Raw genomic sequence first — 20,185 nt, forward strand, 5'->3', positions numbered from 1 at the left:
ACTTTTCTTTCTGAATCAAGGTCTTCATTATAAACATTATTGTCTTGCTACTAAATAGCGTGATTCCAACAAAAGATATTAAAATAATGTGGAGTTATTTGCTTCTACACTAAATAACTCCCATTCTGCTAAACCTCCAGAGGCTTTGGGTTTTGTTTACTTTTTAGATTTTCTCTCTTTTCCCTGGCAGCTATCACTTTTTGTGGTTATCAGAGTGACTGCTAATAGTAACCGCCACCCTACTTCTGATTTGCTTCTTTTGTTCTGATGTAATTTGAAAGTCAAATGATTTCAAAGGATAAATAAGATATATTAAGTAGAGACGAGAAGAGAGTTCTAGGAGTTTGGTTTTTTGTTTGTTTGTTTTTAAATGCTACCAGCTATGTGGGCTAGAGTAGATTGGGCTGAATATGTCCCCACATTTATCCTCTGGCTAATAATCACATGGTCCTTGCGCTAGGCAGGCCTGATAAACACCAAAGTAGTTACCTGGTTACCAGAGTGCCACTAGAGGCAATGGCTTAAAAAACTAAAGATAACCCTCATCCTACTCTCCATGGAGGACATAAGGAAACTACTGAGATTACACCAGGAACACAATGTGGAAGATTGATGTCGTGTGATATGTGGACTTCATGACACATGACGTCTTTTCTGATCTCTCTATGGCTTTTCTGCTTATTTCTATTTTTGGGGAGTGATGGCAGGGATTTGGGGTTTTTTTGTTTGTTTTTTTACTATATTCTAGATATCTGAGTGACTACATAAATGTCTTCTAGATAACTAAAATCACTATTAATATCATCATTAAAATTATCCTTTTTCTTTTTATCTGAGTGAGGTTAAAAAATTACAAAAAAGCAACCTAGATAAGTAACTGGGGACATGGATTTAAGCAACAACATCTCCAGATTTAGGTTAAGCAGCACCTTTGTTGATGTTTGGATCTGCCACCAAGAAGGTGGGGCCTTGAGCATTACTACCCTGGGAGAAAGTATAAAGCATTTGAAAAATTATTGGAGAATTTAAAAGGGAGTTGAAAATCAAGGTTAGAGAGGAAGAAGATGCCATAAATATGGTGTTAATGTTCAAAAAGGAAAGCAAAAGAAAGCTAATTGTGGAATTTACTGGCCAGTAAATTAGATAGTCACAGTAATAAAACAAATGTCAACAGTGAAAATCCATCGCCATCTGGAAAGGGTAATGTCACAGAGGATTTATGGAAAGAAGTGAGTTCAAGCAACTCAGCAGAGGAGAAAAACAGAGCAAGGCCAGGTTTTTAGTAAATGGTTTGGAACTTCGGTAAAAAATTTTGCTCACCCTGCCACACCATTTCTCCTCTAAGGCCAGCTCAAATTGCCTTGGATGAGAATGTGGTCACATGGACTCAACAACTGGCTGGGAAGATCATAAACAAAGAATAATGATATATGTACCCAGAAACAGCTCCAGTGAGTAGAGTGGGGGGAGGGGCCTAAGTGCACTTCCCCAGAGAGTGGGGTCAGGTCTGGTTTCATTTAACATCTTTGCTAATGATTTGAAAGCAGGAACAAACAAATGTCAAGAAAATGCACAAAGCACATCAACTAGAGACAAGGCACACATCAACTAGGAACGTCACCCAACAGGACTGAGGCAGTTATGAAAAGGAGCTAGAAATAACCTAGGTCAAAACAGCCTAGGAGAATAATCTACCATGGTTTGAATGTTCCTCCCAAAACTCATGTGGAAATTTAATCGCCATTGTGACTGTGTTAAGAGGTGGGACTTTTAAGAAATGATGAAGTCATGAGGGCTTTTCCTTCTTGAATGGGTTTATGCCATTATTGTGGGAGTGGGTTTTTTATTCCAGGCATTCAGCCACCTTTCTCTCTGTCTTGCGTACCCACCTCCTCATCATGTGATGCCCTCCACCATGTTATGATGCAGCAAGAAGGTCCTCACCGAATGCAGCCCCTCAATCTGGGACTTCCCAGACTCTAGAACCATGAGCCAAATAAATCTCTTTTCTTTATAAATTATCTAGTCTGCGGTATTCTGTTATGACAACAGCAAGTGAACTAAGACACAATATTAAATTAAAAAACAGTCACTCTTCAAGGTGGTGTGGGGAAAGGGTGATAGCTGGAGGGGAAGAGTAGGAAATAAGGGTGGCCAAGAGCTGCCCCAGGAGACAAATAATGTTTAATAGCATAACATGGTAATGAGGAAGACCAACAGAACAGAGGCCCAGTTTTGTAAGTATGTGGCTATGGTTCAATACATGTGAAATGATAACTGCCCCATTTATTCGAGTCAGAGGGAGAAGAAAAAAGGGTAGGAGTGTTCAGATTGGATTTTAGACATTTATCCTGAACATTCAGACCAAAGGGTGTGCATCTGTGCACTTTTGTGTCAGACTTCTAGAATGTTTGAAGTCCCATCACCTAGCACAGTACCTAATGTATAGTAGGTGCTCAGTGATTGTGAGAGAAATGCAGAAAGTATATCTGTGATCATCGAGTGATAATGGAGTGAGGGTTGCAGCCAAGGGTTCTTGCATCCTTGAGATTTGGGAGTCTCTGTGATTAAAAGAAAAAGAGCCAGGAGCCACCAGGTGTTTAAGCAAATAGTGACAACCGCCCCAGCTTCTGCTCTGGAGCCCTATCTGCCCCATCTCTGCCTGTGAAAATGGAATGGTGGTGTGTCCACAACCCCTCTGGTTCTGACGCTCATGCTCCTGGCCTTGCCTAAGAGACTAGTCACCTATGATCAAACAGTACTTTCCTGTGTTCTGTACCTGCCCCACAATGTTCTGACTCTATCCAGGACCCCACTTGGATTCACGAATGGTCTCTTTATTTTCCCTAACTCTGAGTTGGCAGCTCAGAGGAGAGGCCCAAGCCTCTTGTTCCACCATCACCAAATGCAATACCACTGTATCCCCCTGTACCTCAAAACCCACTGTGCCTCTAGACCGTCTAGAGTAGGGCTTCTTTAACTTTAGAGTGCATAAAATCTCCTGGGCAGGGAGACTCTGAATTTCTAACAAATTCCCAGGTAATGCCAGTGTTGGTCTATGGACCATGCATTTGGAAAGAAAAGCTGTAGAGCTTGCTGCTATAAAGACACATGCACACATATGTTTATTGCGGCACTACTCACAATAGCAAAGACTTGGAATCAACCCAAATGTCCATCAGTGACAGACTGGATTAAGAAAATGTGGCACATATACACCATGGAATACTATGCAACCATAAAAAAGATGAGTTCATGTCCTTTGTAGGGACATGGATGCAGCTGGAAACTATCATTCTCAGCAAACTATCGCAAGAACAGAAAACCAAACACCGCATGTTCTCACTCATAGGTGGGAACTGAACAATGAGATCACTTGGATACGGGAAGGGGAACATCACACACTGAGGCCTATTGTGAGGAGGGGGGAGGGGGAGGGATGGCATTTGGAGTTATACCTGATATAAATGACGAGTTGATGGGTGCTGACAAGTTGATGGGTGCAGCACACTAACAGGGCACATGTGTACATATGTAACAAACCTGCACGTTGTGCACATGTACCCTAGAACTTAAAAGTATAATAAAAATAAATTAATTAAAAAAGAAAAAGAAAAACTGTAGAGCAGCAGTGTTCAGTAGAACTTTCAGTGAAGATGGAAATGTTCTTTATCTACACTGTCCAATACAGTAGCCACTAGACATGTGACTATTGAATATTAGCATGATTTGAAAAGTAACTTTTAAATTTAATTTTTATATTTATATTGTAATTTTATTTAATTTAAATTTAAATAACCACATGTGGCTAGTTGCTACTATATTACACAGCACAGTCACAGAGCAATTATATGCACATGAAATGTTGAGAAGTGCTGGTCTGGAGAACACCTTGTCATCAGTTCCTCCCCACAATAAAACATCAATCATGTACTCATATGGGCTACACAAAACTGCATGACCTGCTGGATCAATAACTAGTTTGACTGGAAATAAGTGTTTAATTTATATGATGCTTTCTGAACAAAATTGTTCTCCATTTACAGAGATTAAAAGAAAGATGACAAGACATTTACAAGGAGACATTAAAAGATTTGCTACATTTGAATTTTGTTAAACCATTTTATAGAGTTACAGTTGACATAGAGTTGGTTGTATACATTTAAAGTGTAAAATTTGACAATTTTTTAGTTACTACAATTGCTGCAATCAAGATAACAAATAGGCCAAGTGCAGTGTCTCATGCCTGTAATCCCAGCACTTTGAGGGGCCAAGGCGGGAGGATCACTTGAGCTCAGGAGCTCAAGACCAACCTGAGCAACATGGCAAAACCCCGTCTCTATGAAAAAATACCAAAAATTAGTTGGACGTGGTGGCATGCGCGTTGTAGTTTCAGCTGAGGTTGAGGTGGGAAAATTGCCTCAGCCCAGGAAGTTGAGGCTGCAGTGAGCCCTGATTGCGCCGTAGCGCTCTTGTCTCAGTGACGGATTGAAACCTTGTCTCAAAAAAACAAAAACAAAAGAGAACAAACATATACATTACTTACAAAAGTTTCCTTAGGCCCCTTTGTATGCCCTTCGCCTTGCTTTTCCCTACCCCACATCTGCCAACAGGCAATGACTGATCTGTTTTTTCTTTTATAATACATTTGTTTGCATTTTCTAGAATTGTATATAAATGGAATCATATAGTATGCATGATTTTATTTGCCTGGCTTCTCTTACTCAGCATAATTATTTTAGAATTCAACCATATTTTTTCATACATCAATAGTTCATGCTTTTTTTTATTGCTGAGTAGTATGCAATTTGTTCACCCATTCACCAGTTAATGGAGATTTTAGTTGTTTCTAGTTTTTGACTGTTACAAATAATGCTGTTATACATTTGTGTATAAGTTTTTGTATAGCTATATGTTTTGATTTCTCTTGCATAAATATCTAGGAGTGGAAAGACTAGAAGTTCTGTAGGCATCTATTTAAATCTTTAAGAAACTGACAAAATGTTTCCCAAAGGGTACCATTTTACATTTCAACCAGAAGTATATAAGAGTTCCAGTTCCTCCACATTTTCATTGACACTTGATATGGCCAGACTTGTAAATTTTAGCCATTCTAACAGAAGAGTAATTATCTCTTATTGTGGTTTTAATTGCATTTCTCTAATGATTAATGATATTTAGCATATTTTCACATACTTATATGCCATCTGAATATCTTCTTCAATAAACTGTCTGCTTAAATCTTCCACTCATTTTGAAAAATTTTTTTTCGTGTTATTACTGAGTTTTCAGAGTGCTTCATTACATCCTGGATCAAGTGTTTTCTCAGATAGAAGGTTTGCAGATATTTTCTCCCACTTGATGACTTAACTTCTCATTCTCTTGAAAGTGTCTTTTAAAAAGTAAATATTTAATTTTGATGAAGCCCAATTAATCAATTATTTCTTTTCTTTTAGCATTTTATCTAAGAAATCTTTGCCTAACTCAAGATCACAAAGACTTTCTCTTATGTTTTCTTAATTTTTGTACACAGTATTAGGTATTAAAGTTCATTTTTTTGGCATATAGATATCCAACTATTCCAACACCATCTATTGAAAAGACTATCATTTCTCTACTGAATCCCTTTCTATCTTCATTGAAACTCAATTGATGATATGCATGTGAGTCTATTTCTGCACTCTTTATTCTTCTTTTTGTTGATCTATCTTGACTTCAATATCACACTATTTTGACTACTGTAACATTTTTTTTTTTTGTTTTTTTGAGGCAGAGTCTTGCTCTGTCGCCCACCCTGGAGTGCAATGGCACGATTTCGGCTCACTACAACCTCTGCCCCAGGGCTCTAGTGATTCTCCTACCTCAGCCTCCCGAGTAGCTGGGATTAGAGGTGCCCACCACCAGGCCTGGCTAATTTTTTTGTATTTTTAGTAGAGACGGGGTTTTGCCATGTTGGCCAGGCTGGTCTCAAACTCCTGGCCTCAGGTGATCCACCCGCCTCGGCCTCCCACAGTGCTAGGACCACAGGCGTGAGTCAGCATGCCCAGACTGATTACTATAACTTTATATTAAGGCTGCAAGTTAGGTAGTGTTAATCCTCCAACTGTGTCCTTCTTTCTCAAAGATGTTTTTAGCTATTCCAGATGTTACGAATTTCCAAATAAATTTTAGAATCATCTTATCAATTACTACCAAAAAAGGCCTGCTGGGATTTTGATTGGGCTTTCTTTGATTCTATATATTAATTTAGGGAAAATTGATATTTTAAGAATATTTCATCTTCTGATCCATAAACAGCATCTCTCTGCATTTATGTAAATCTTCTTAATTTGTCTCAGCAATGATTATTAGGTATGGTGGATGCAGGCTATAAATCACAAGTTGGAGGTTCATTCAAAAATACACAGACACACACACACATATATATTTTTAAATTTTATTTTATTTTATTTTAAGCTCTGGAATGCATGTGCAGGACGTATAGGTTTGTTACATAGGTAAATGTGTGCCATGGTGGTTTGCTGCACCTATCAACCTAGTAATTAAGCCCTGCATGCATTAGCTATTTATTCTGATGCTCTCTCCCTCCCCCTACCCGCCCCCCAGCAGGCCCCAGTGTGTGTTGTTCCCCTCCTTGTGTCCATGTGTTCTCACTGTTTGACTCCCACTTATAAGTGAGAAAACGCAGTGTTTGGTTTTCTGTTCCTGTTTTAGTTTGCTGAGGATAATGGCTTCCAACTCCATCCATGGCCCTGAAAAGGAAAATATAAACATATATTTTGAAAACATAGTGTTGATTGGGAAAAAGTACAAAATGATGAGATGTATGGCACAATAGCATGTATAAAAATTTAAGATGAACATATAACCCTTAAAATTGTGTTTTTCACAAATATTTTGCACAAATATTTAAAGACAGGAAAAAGTATATTTGAATGACTTTGTGGTATGTGGTATGGTAAGGGAGGGAATGGAAGTCAGAATCTGGAATGAAGGAAAAACAAAAGAGGGACCTTGTAGGAACATGAAGGTAATGCACCAAGAAGCAAGTATGGTTAACAACTCTCTATAAACCTGTAAACCAAAAGTGTTAATAATATTGTATAATATGTAGTGTTTTTGTAGACCCTACTGAATATTATACATAGACAACCATGTCATCTGCAAATAAAGACAGTTTTGCTTCTTCCTTTCCAATCTGAGTGTCTTTTATTTCCTTGTCTTACCTTATTGCACTGACTGGAACCTCTAGCATAATATTGAATAAAAGCAATGAAAACAGGCAATTTTTGCCTTGTTCCTGGTTTTAAAGGGAACGCATTAAGTCTTCCACCATTGAGTGTGATGTTAGCCATTGGCTTACATAGATGTTCTCTGTCAGGTTGGGGAAGTTCTTTGTTGCTTTTAGTTTCTGAGACTCTTTATCAGAAATAGGTGTTACATTTTGTCAGATGTTTCCTCTTCATCTATTGAGATAATATTTTATTGAATTTTCTTTGTTAGTCTTTAGTATGATAAATTCCATTGATTGATTTTCAAATGTTAAATCAAACCCTGCATTCTAGGGATAAACACTGCTTGGTTATGTTGTATTATTCTTTTAATGTATTGTTGGATTCACTTTGCTAAAAAAAAAATAGTTAAAAAATTTTGCATTCCTGTTCATGATGGATATTGTTCTATAGTGGTTTTATTCTTGAAATATCTTTGGTTGTGGTATCAAAGTAATGCCAGGCTTATAGAGTCATTTGGAAAGTATTCCTTTTACTTCAACTTTCTGGAAGAGTCTGCATGAAATTGATATTACTTCTTCATTGTATATTTGATAGAATCCCCTCAGATGTCATTTTGGCATTGAGTTTTCTTTGTGGGAAGGTTTTCAACTTTAATTTCTTCAATAGATATTGGACTATTCAATACCAATTTCTTCTTGAATAGTCTTTGGTAGTTTGTGTGTTTCAAGAAATTTGTTCATTTCATCTAAGTTGTAAAATTTATTGGCATAAATTTGTTCAAAAGACTTCCTTATTGTCTTTTCAATATCTGTAGAATCAATAGTGATATACCCTTTCTCATTACTGACATTGGTAATTTGTGTCTTTTCAACTTCCTGATGAGTCTGGCCAGAATTTTATCACTCTTGTTGAGTAGTTTTGTTTCTTAGACTTTGGCATTACGGGGAGGATCAACAATTATATTAAACAGACAAATAGAAAGCTTTGAACCTGTTGAAGCATCAATCAGACTAAGTTGGCTACTATTTTATGGCCATGCTTTCCTACCCTTTCTCTGCCAGCCCCAACCTATTCCTCTACTCCTTGCCCAAATCCAGGTATAGCAATTCAAACAGGTTTTAAACCCTTGCTAGCAGAACCTTCACAGACTCTTTCAGTGATAATTCTCTGTTAAACCAATAAATTAGCACTGCTGCCTAGCATAGTGATAGTTGAAAGCAATCTGTTGTACTTCTGCCCTCACAAGTCAACACCATTTCTCCCTACTACTTGACCAAAACAACCAGAGGTGAATGAGGTGTGAGGGGTAGAAGAAACACTTAACAGAGTTGTGGCCACAGAGAAGCAAGAGCGCCAGGCCCAGGAGTGGATAAATTGAAGAGGAGTCAGCATTGCCCTTTAGTTATAATTTTTGTAACCTATTATTTTGTAAGACTGCAAGTTGTTAAGTAGGAAATAGTGGGCAATTTTTAACACTGTAAGCCAGGAAAAGACGGAAAAAGAATAAAGATAGATTATAGAAGCCAAACTTTACCCTGTGTGTAATGAACCGTTGTCATCAAAGTTTCTAATCAGGGAAATGATAATATCCAATCTATATTTTCAGGAAGTCCTCTCTGGGGATAGTGTGGAGAAGGGGCTGAAAGGGACCAGGACTGGAAAAGGAAGACTAGGAGAATATTTGAATGACTGAAACCTGGATCAAAACTGATTGGCAGTGGGGTATTCATTAAGTATAGAGTGAAGGTAAAAACAGGAAAGAGGAATGTTTAGGGGATCTCTTATTGCTTATACCTTTGCTGGCAGGACTTCATAGAACCATAAAATATATCCCATCAAATGCACACTAAATGATTCCCCCAATTCAACTTCCACTTAGCTAGATCACAAAATACTCTCAGTTATACCACTGCCATCTGTCATGAGGGCAAGTGTGACGGAGGCTGAATTAGAGTAGAAAGAAACTGCAGTTTTATCTTACTCTCACAAATTCTGCAAAAACATCTGAGCATAAGAACTCATTGTTGGGCTCTCTCTCAGGGCCATATAAAAGCTTTGTGCTAGTGAAGAGCCATATAAATAAGCTTCATAAACATGATAGTAAGTCCTTTTTGCCTTGATTTTACAATAGCATCCAAACTGGCCTCCCAATCTATTTTCCATATAGTAGCCAGACTAATCGTAAAAGACAAACTAGGTGATATCAGCAAGATGACAAAATAGAGGTCCCCAACCTACACACACACATACCCTACACACACACACACACATACACACACACACACACAACCTCTTAAATATTTGGTAGCTATTTATGGGAAAGTGTCTTTGTAGGAGTTTGGGGATCTGGGCAGAAGGTTGCAAAGCCCTGGTGGCACCCAAGACTCGGGAGGGCTGCTTTGCGAAGGCAAGGCAACACATTGGTGACAGTTTCACTGGCCAGAGTTCCAGCTGTGGGCTGAAGGAGCTCCATTCCCCTATGAACTCTGCTCCAGCACCCCTTGTTCACAGTCCTGACACCAGCCCCTTCCACCAAGGGACCTAGGAGAAGTCACATCCATTCATGCTCCCCATAAGAAGCCTACCAACCTTGGACCTGATTGAGGTCTCTGGAACAATTAAATGACCTGGCTTCAGCCCCATTCTATCATTGTCCATGGCAGTCTTGCGCACCCAGGGACCTGCCCAGGGACCTAATGGAAGCCACACCAAAAAACAACCAGGTAGCAGATCTGACATCATTGAATCCAACTGTGGTTACTGAAGCAGTCCTATGACCTGGCTTCAATTCTATTTTACTGAAGTTCAAAGGCAGTCCTGATCACCCAGAGATCAGCCCAGCTACCTAACAGGAGCATACTTAGAGCCTCAAAGAAGCCATACCTCAACATGTTCCTGGTAACAGGCTTGCCAACCACAGATCTGACAGTGAATCTGGAAACAGCCATCAGACCTGGCTCTAGCCCCACCTAACCACAATCCTGGAGGTAGTTCATCCAGGAACGTGGCAGGAAAAAAATCTTTACCTACTGAAATCAGTTTATAAAGACAGGAATAAGTGTCTTCTCCTTCAAATGCATAGACACCAATGCAAGACTACACAGATCATGATAAATTAGGCAAACATGAGAGCAGTAAAGGAAACTAATAAAGCGCCAGTAATAAACCCTAAAGAAATGGAGATCCATGATATTAAAAAATTTTTAAAAATTAAACTTAATCTTAAAGTACAATTAAAAGTAATCTTAACGAGGCTGAAAGAACTAAAAGAGAACACAGATAGATGACTAAACAAAAATTTTTAAAAAATGAGCAAAATTAGAAGCTTAACAAAGAAATAGAAACCATAAAACAGAACTCAACAGAAATGCTGGAGCTAAAGAGTACAATGACTGAACTAAAAAATTCATTAGAAAGCTTAACAGTAAACTCTCTCATGCAGAAGAAAGAATTAGTACCTTAAAGACAGGTCATTTGAAATTATTCAGTTAGAGGAATGAAAAGAAAAAAGAATGAAAAAGAGTGAGGAATGTCAACATGACCTATGGTACACTATCAGGCAAACCAATGTACACATTATGTGAGTCCCAGAAGGATTAGAGAATGAGAAAGTGGAAGAAAGACATAATGACAGAAAACCTTCCATGTTTGGGGATATGATTTTCCAGAGCAGGATGCCTAGAGAATCTCAAATAGATTGAACATCAAGAGGTCTTTACTGAGCCACATTGTAATCAAACTGTCAAAAGACAAGAAGAAGGAAGAAAGGAAGGAAGGAAGGATAGGAGAGAGGGAGAGATGGAGGGAGAGAGGGAGGGAGGAAAGGAGGAAGGGAATGACTAATTAATTCTGAAAATGACTTATCAACCATAAGGGAACCACCATAAAATTATCAGAATATATCCCAGCAGAATCTTTGCAGGCCAGAAAATATTGGGATAATATATTATAAGTGTTGAAAGAAAAAATACTGCCAGTCAAGAATATCATATGTAGCAAAGTTATCCTTAAGAAATGAGAGATAAAGACTTTCCCAGACAAACAAAAGCTGAGGAAATTAATCACCACCAGACATGCCTTACAAGAAATCCTAAAGGGAGTTCTTCAAGTTTAAATGAAAGGATACTATCAACATGAAAGTGTACAATTCAGTGGCAAAGGGAAGTATATAGTCAAATTCAGAATATTGTAATATTGTAATAGTAGTACACCTTTAACTCTAGTATAAAAGTTAAATGAAAAAAGTATCAAAATCACTATATCTTAAATGATTTGTTAATGAACACATAATGTAATAAGATGGACTCTGTTACTTCAATAACATAAAATGTTTGGGGGGAGTAAAAGTGTAGAGTTTTTGTATTCAATTGAAATTAAGTTGTTATCAGGTTAAAATATACTATTGTAACTATGAGATGTTTTATGTAAGTCTCATGGTAATCACAAGGAAAAAAATCTGTAGTCAATAAACAAAGGAACAAGAGAAAAGAATCAAAGCACACCACTCCATGTACATTATCAAATCTCAAAAGAAGACAGCAATAATGAAAAAAAGGAAAAAAAGAACTGCAAAACAGTCAGAAAACGATTAACAAAATGGCAATAGTAAGTCCTTGCTTAATACTTACTTTAAAAGTGAGTAGATTAAATTCTTCACTCAAAAGATGTAGGACTCCGTTCCAACATGGCTGAATAGGAACCACTCCAGTCTGCTGCTCCCAGCGTGATCAACACAGAAGACAGGTGATTTCTGCATTTCCAACTGAGGTACTTGGTTCATCTCATTGGGACTGGTTGGACAGTGGTGCAGCCAAAGGAGGGCAAGACAAAGCAGGGCAGGGTGTTGCCTCACCCAGGAAGTGCAAGCGGTCAGGGGATTTCCCTTCCCTAGCTAAGGGAAGCTGTGACAAACTGTACCTGGAAAAATGGGACACTCCCACACAAATGCTGTCCTTTTCCCACAGTCTTAACAACCAGCAGACCAGGAGATTCTCTCCTCGGCCTGGCTAGGTGGATCCCACACCCATGGAGCCTTGCTCACTGCTAGTGCAGTAGCCTGAGATCAACCTGCCAGGCTGCAACCGGGTGGGGGGAGGGGCATCTGCCATTGCTGAGGCTTGAGTAGGTAAACAAAGTGGTTGGGAAGCTCGAACTGGGCAGAGCCCACTGCAGCTCAGCAAGGCCTACTGCTTCTATAGACTGCACATCTGTGCGCAGGGCATAACTCAACAAAAGGCAGCAGAAACTTCTGCAGACTTAAACTTCTCTGTCTGAGAGCTCTGAAGAGAGCAGTGGTTCTCCCAGCATGGCATTTGAGCTCAGAGAACAGACAGGCTGCCTCCTCAAGTGGGTCCCTAACCCCATGTAGCCTAACTGGGAGACACCTCCCAGTAGGGGCCAACAGACATCTCATACAAGTGGGTGCCCCTTTGGGATGAAGCTTCCAGAGGAAGGATCAGGCAGCAAAATTTGCTGTTCTGCAATATTTGCTGTTCTGCAGCCTCTGCTGGTGATACCCAGGCAAACAGGTTCTAGAGTGGGCCTCCAGCAAACTCCAACAGACCCACAGCTGAGGTACTTGACTGTTAGAAGGAAAACTGACAAACAGAAAGAAATAGCATCAACATCAACAAAAAGGACATCCACACCAAAACCCCATCTGTAGGTCACCAACATCAAAGACCAAAGGTAGATAAAACCACAAAGATGAGGAGAAGCCACAGCAGAAAAGATGAATATTCTAAAGACCAGAACACCTCTTCTCCAAAGAATTGCAGCTCCTCGCCAGCAACGGAACAAAGCTGGACAGAGAATGACTTTGATGAGTTGACAGAAGTAGGCTTCAGAAGACTGGTAATGACAAACTTCTCCAAACTAAAGCAGCATGTTCTAACCCATTACAAGGAATATAAAAACCTTGAAAAAGGGTTAGATGAATGGCTAACTAGAATAAACATTGTAGAGAAGACCTTAAATGACCTGATGGAGCTGAAAACCATGGCATGAGAATTTCGGGACACATGCACAAGCTTCAATAGCCAATTCGATCAAGTGGAAGAAAGGATATCATTGACTGAAGATCAAATTAATGAAATAAAGTAAGAAGGCAAGTTTAGAGAAAAAAAAGAGTAAAAAGAAATGAACAAAGCTTCCAAGAAATATGGGACTATGTGAAAGACCAAATCTACAATTGATTGGTATACCTGAAAGTGACAGGGAGAATGGAACCAAGTTGGAAAACATTCTTCAGGATATTATCCAGGAGAACTTCGCCAACCTAGCAAGGCAGGCCAACATTCAAATTCAGGAAATACAAAGAACACCACCAAGATACTCCTTGAGAAGGGCAACTCCAAGACACGTAATTGTCAGATTCACCAAAGTTGAAATGAAGGAAAAAATGTTAAGGGCAGCCAGAGAGAAAGGTTGTGTTACCCACAAAGGGAAGCCCCTCAGACTAACAATGGATCTCTTGGTAGAAACCCTACAAGCCAGAAGAGAGTGGGGGCCAATATTCAACATTCTTAAAGAAAAGAATTTTCAACCTAGAATTTCATATCCAGCCAAACTAAGCTTCATAAGTGAAGGAGAAATAAAATTCTTTACAGACAAGTGAATGCTGAGAGAGTTTGTCATGACCAGGCCTGCCTTACAAGAGCTCCTGAAGGAAGCACTAAAGATGGAAAGGAACAATAGGTACCAGTCACTGCAAAAACATGCCAAATTGTTAAGATCATTGATTCTATGATGAAACTGCATCAATTAATGGGCAAAATAACCAGCTAATATCATAATGACAGGATCAAATTCACACATAACAATATTAACCTTAAATGTAAATGGGCTAAATGCCCCAATAAAAAGACATAGACTGGCAAATTGGATAAAGAGTCAAGACCCATCAGTGTGCTGTATTCACGAGACCCATCTCACATGCAGAGACAAACATAGGCTCAAAATAAAGGGATGGAGGAAGATCTACCAAGCAAATGGAAAGAAAAAAAAAGCAGGGGTTGCAATCTTAGTCTCTGATAAAACAGACTTTAAACCAACAAAGGTCAAAAGAGACAAAGAAGGCCATTACATAATGGTAAAGTGATCAATTCAACAAGAAGAGCTAACTCTCCTAAATATATATGCACCCAACAGAGGAGCACCCAGATTCACAAAGCAAGTCCTTAAGAGACCTACAAAGAGACTTAGACTCCCACACAATAATAATGAGAGACTTAAACATCCCACTGTCAATATCAGACAGATCAATGAGACAGAAGGTTAACAAGGATAACCAGGACTTGAACTCAGCTCTGCACCAAGCAGACCTAATAGAAATCTCCACCCCAAATCAACAGAATATACATTCTTCTCAGCACCACATTGCCCTTATTCTAAAACTGATCACATAATTGGAAGTAAAGCACTGCTCAGCAAATTTAAAAGAACAGAAATCACAACAAATTGTCTCTCAGACCACAGTGCAATCAAATTAGAACTCAGGATTGGGGGGCGGAGCAAGATGGCCGAATAGGAACAGCTCCAGTCTCCAACTCCCAGCGCGAGCGACACAGAAGACCGGCGATTTCTGCATTTTCAACTGAGGTACTGGGTTCATCTCACTGGGGAGTGCCAGACGATCGGTGCTGGTCAGCTGCTGCAGCCCGACCAGCGAGAGCTGAAGCAGGGTGAGGCATTGCCTCACCTGGAAAGCGCAAGGGGGAAGGGAATCCCTTTTCCTAGCCAGGGGAACTGAGACACACAACACCTGGAAAATCGGGTAACTCCCACCCCAATACTGCGCTTTAAGCAGACAGGCACACCAGGAGATCATATCCCACACCTGGCCGGGAGTGGCCCACACCCACGGAGCCTCCCTCATTGCTAGCACAGCCGTCTGTGATCTACCGGCAAGGCAGCAGCGAGGCTGGGGGAGGGGCGCCCGCCATTGCTGAGGCTTAAGTAGGTAAACAAAGCTGCTGGGAAGCTCGAACTGGGTGGAGCTCACAGCAGCTCAAGGAAACCTGCCTGTCTCTGTAGACTCCACCTCTGGGGACATGGCACAGTAAATAAACAACAAACGCAGCAGCCCTGCAGACGCAAACGACTCTGTCTGACAGCTTTGAAGAGAGCAGTGGATCTCCCAACACGGAGGTTGAGATCTGAGAAGGGACAGACTCCCTGCTCAAGTGGGTCCCTGACCCCTGAGTAGCCTAACTGGGAGACATCCCCCACTAGGGGCAGTCTGACACCCCACACCTCACAGGGTGGAGTACACCCCTGAGAGGAAGATTCCAAAGCAAGAATCAGACAGGTACACTCGCTGTTCAGAAATATTCTATCTTCTGCAGCCTCTGCTGCTGATACCCAGGCAAACAGGGTCTGGAGTGGACCTCAAGCAATCTCCTACAGCTACAACCTACAGCTGAGGATCCTGACTGTTAGAAGGAAAGCTATCAAACAGGAAGGACACCTACACCAAAACCCCATCAGTACATCACCATCATCAAAGACCAGAGGCAGATAAAACCACAAAGATGGGGAAAAAGCAGGGCAGAAAAGCTGGAAATTCAAAAAATAAGAGCGCATCTCCCCCGGCAAAGGAGCGCAGCTCATCGCCAGCAACGGATCAAAGCTGGACGGAGAATGACTTTGACGAGATGAGAGAAGAAGGCTTCAGTCCATCAAATTTCTCAGAGCTAAAGGAGGAATTACGTACCCAGCGCAAAGAAACTAAAAATCTTGAAAAAAAAGTGGAAGAATTGATGGCTAGAGTAATTAATGCAGAGAAGCTCACAAACGAAATGAAAGAGACGAAAACCATGGCACGAGAAATACGTGACAAATGCACAAGCTTCAGTAACCGTCTCGATCAACTGGAAGAAAGAATGTCAGCGATGGAGGATCAAATGAATGAAATGAAGCGAGAAGAGAAACCAAAAGAAAAAAGAAGAAAAAGAAATGAACAAAGCCTGCAAGAAGTATGGGATTATGTAAAAAGACCAAATCTACGTCTGATTGGGGTGCCTGAAAGTGAGGGGGAAAATGGAACCAAGTTGGAAAACACTCTTCAGGATATCATCCAGGAGAACTTCCCCAACCTAGTAGGGCAGGCCAACATTCAAATCCAGGAAATACAGAGAACGCCACAAAGATACTCCTCGAGAAGAGCAACTCCAAGACACATAATTGCCAGATTCACCAAAGTTGAAATGAAGGAAAAAATCTTAAGGGCAGCCAGAGAGAAAGGTCGGGTTACCCACAAAGGGAAGCCCATCAGACTAACAGCAGATCTCTCGGCAGAAACTCTTCAAGCCAGAAGAGAGTGGGGGCCAATATTCAACATTCTTAAAGAAAAGAATTTTAAACCCAGAATTTTATATCCAGCCAAACTAAGTTTCATAAGTGAAGGAGAAATAAAATCCTTTACAGATAAGCAAATGCTTAGAGATTTTGTCACCACTAGGCCTGCCTTACAAGAGACCCTGAAGGAAGCACTAAACATGGAAAGGAACAACCGGTACCAGCCATTGCAAAAACATGCCAAAATGTAAAGACCATCAAGGCTAGGAAGAAACGGCATCAACTAACGAGCAAAATAACCAGTTAATATCATAATGGCAGGATCAAGTTCACACATAACAATCTTAACCTTAAATGTAAATGGACTAAATGCTCCAATTAAAAGACACAGACTGGCAAACTGGATAAAGAGTCAAGACCCATCAGTCTGCTGTATTCAGGAGACCCATCTCACATGCAGAGACATACATAGGCTCAAAATAAAGGGATGGAGGAAGATTTACCAAGCAAATGGAGAACACAAAAAAGCGGGGGTTGCAATACTAGTCTCTGATAAAACAGACTTTAAACCATCAAAGATCAAAAGAGACAAAGAAGGCCATTACATAATGGTAAAGGGATCAATTCAACAGGAAGAGCTAACTATCCTAAATATATATGCACCCAATACAGGAGCACCCAGATTCATAAAGCAAGTCCTTAGAGACTTACAAAGAGACTTAGACTCCCATACAATAATAATGGGAGACTTCAACACTCCACTGTCAACATTAGACAGATCAACGAGACAGAAAGTTAACAAGGATATCCAGGAATTGAACTCATCTCTGCAGCAAGCAGACCTAATAGACATCTATAGAACTCTCCACCCCAAATCAACAGAATATACATTCTTCTCAGCACCACATCGTACTTACTCCAAAATTGACCACGTAATTGGAAGTAAAGCACTCCTCAGCAAATGTACAAGAACAGAAATTATAACAAACTGTCTCTCAGACCACAGTGCAATCAAATTAGAACTCAGGACTAAGAAACTCAATCAAAACCACTCAACTACATGGAAACTGAACAACCTGCTCCTGAATGACTACTGGGTACATAATGAAATGAAGGCAGAAATAAAGATGTTCTTTGAAACCAATGAGAACAAAGATACAACATACCAGAATCTCTGGGACACATTTAAAGCAGTGTGTAGAGGGAAATTTATAGCACTAAATGCCCACAAGAGAAAGCAGGAAAGATCTAAAATTGACACTCTAACATCACAATTAAAAGAACTAGAGAAGCAAGAGCAAACACATTCGAAAGCTAGCAGAAGGCAAGAAATAACTAAGATCAGAGCAGAACTGAAGGAGATAGAGACACAAAAAACCCTCCAAAAAATCAATGAATCCAGGAGTTGGTTTTTTGAAAAGATCAACAAAATTGACAGACCACTAGCAAGACTAATAAAGAAGAAAAGAGAGAAGAATCAAATCGACGCAATTAAAAATGATAAAGGGGATATCACCACCGACCCCACAGAAATACAAACTACCATCAGAGAATACTATAAACACCTCTACGCAAATAAACTGGAAAATCTAGAAGAAATGGATAATTTCCTGGACACTTACACTCTTCCAAGACTAAACCAGGAAGGAGTTGAATCCCTGAATAGACCAATAGTAGGCTCTGAAATTGAGGCAATAATTAATAGCCTACCAACCAAAAAAAGTCCAGGACCAGATGGATTCACAGCTGAATTCTACCAGAGGTACAAGGAGGAGCTGGTACCATTCCTTCTGAAACTATTCCAATCAATAGAAAAAGAGGGAATCCTCCCTAACTCATTTTATGAGGCCAACATCATCCTGATACCAAAGCCTGGCAGAGACACAACAAAAAAAGAGAATTTTAGACCAATATCCCTGATGAACATCGATGCAAAAATCCTCAATAAAATACTGGCAAACCGGATCCAGCAGCACATCAAAAAGCTTATCCACCATGATCAAGTGGGCTTCATCCCTGGGATGCAAGGCTGGTTCAACATTCGCAAATCAATAAACATAATCCAGCATATAAACAGAACCAAAGACAAGAACCACATCATTATCTCAATAGATGCAGAAAAGGCTTTTGACAAAATTCAACAGCCCTTCATGCTAAAAACGCTCAATAAATTCGGTATTGATGGAACGTACCTCAAAATCATAAGAGCTATTTATGACAAACCCACAGCCAATATCATACTGAATGGGCAAAAACTGGAAAAATTCCCTTTGAAAACTGGCACAAGACAGGGATGCCCTCTCTCACCACTCCTATTCAACATAGTGTTGGAAGTTCTGGCTAGGGCAATCAGGCAAGAGAAAGAAATCAAGGGGATTCAGTTAGGAAAAGAAGAAGTCAAATTGTCCCTGTTTGCAGACGACATGATTGTATATTTAGAAAACCCCATTGTCTCAGCCCAAAATCTCCTTAAGCTGATAAGCAACTTCAGCAAAGTCTCAGGATACAAAATTAATGTGCAAAAATCACAAGCATTCTTATACACCAGTGACAGTCAAACAGAGAGCCAAATCAGGAATGAACTTCCATTCACAATTGCTTCAAAGAGAATAAAATACCTAGGAATCCAACTTACAAGGGATGTAAAGGACCTCTTCAAGGAGAACTACAAACCACTGCTCAGTGAAATCAAAGAGGACACAAACAAATGGAAGAACATACCATGCTCATGGATAGGAAGAATCAATATCGTGAAAATGGCCATACTGCCCAAGGTAATTTATAGATTCAATGCCATCCCCATCAAGCTACCAATGAGCTTCTTCACAGAATTGGAAAAAACTGCTTTAAAGTTCATATGGAACCAAAAAAGAGCCCGCATCTCCAAGACAATCCTAAGTCAAAAGAACAAAGCTGGAGGCATCACGCTACCTGACTTCAAACTATACTACAAGGCTACAGTAACCAAAACAGCATGGTACTGGTACCAAAACAGAGATATAGACCAATGGAACAGAACAGAGTCCTCAGAAATAATACCACACATCTACAGCCATCTGATCTTTGACAAACCTGAGAGAAACAAGAAATGGGGAAAGGATTCCCTATTTAATAAATGGTGCTGGGAAAACTGGCTAGCCATAAGTAGAAAGCTGAAACTGGATCCTTTCCTTACTCCTTATACGAAAATTAATTCAAGATGGATTAGAGACTTAAATGTTAGACCTAATACCATAAAAATCCTAGAGAAAAACCTAGGTAGTACCATTCAGGACATAGGCATGGGCAAAGACTTCATGTCTAAAACACCAAAAGCAACGGCAGCAAAAGCCAAAATTGACAAATGGGATCTCATCAAACTAAAGAGCTTCTGCACAGCAAAAGAAACTACCATCAGAGTGAGCAGGCAACCTACAGAATGGGAGAAAATTTTTGCAATCTACTCATCTGACAAAGGGCTAATATCCAGAACCTACAAAGAACTCAAACAAATTTACAAGAAAAAAACAAACAACCCCATCCAAAAGTGGGCAAAGGATATGAACAGACATTTCTCAAAAGAAGACATTCATACAGCCAACAGACACATGAAAAAATGCTCATCATCACTGGCCATCAGAGAAATGCAAATCAAAACCACAATGAGATACCAT

At 39.9% G+C, this 20,185-nt stretch overlaps 1 long non-coding RNA gene across 1 annotated transcript in view; it reads right to left on the reverse strand.

Moving 5' to 3' along the window:
• Positions 1-6,480: 6,480 nt before the first annotated feature.
• Positions 6,481-20,185, reverse strand: part of LOC103224120 (uncharacterized) — an 88,132-nt gene continuing 74,427 nt past the window's right edge. Inside the window, exon 4 of the long non-coding RNA XR_005240337.2 lies at positions 6,481-6,752. This is a non-coding gene — a long non-coding RNA (uncharacterized lncRNA). The remainder of the gene's footprint in view (positions 6,753-20,185) is intronic.

Source organism: Chlorocebus sabaeus, chromosome 20 (assembly GCF_047675955.1).
Source record: "Chlorocebus sabaeus isolate Y175 chromosome 20, mChlSab1.0.hap1, whole genome shotgun sequence".
NCBI lineage: Eukaryota > Metazoa > Chordata > Mammalia > Primates > Cercopithecidae > Chlorocebus > Chlorocebus sabaeus.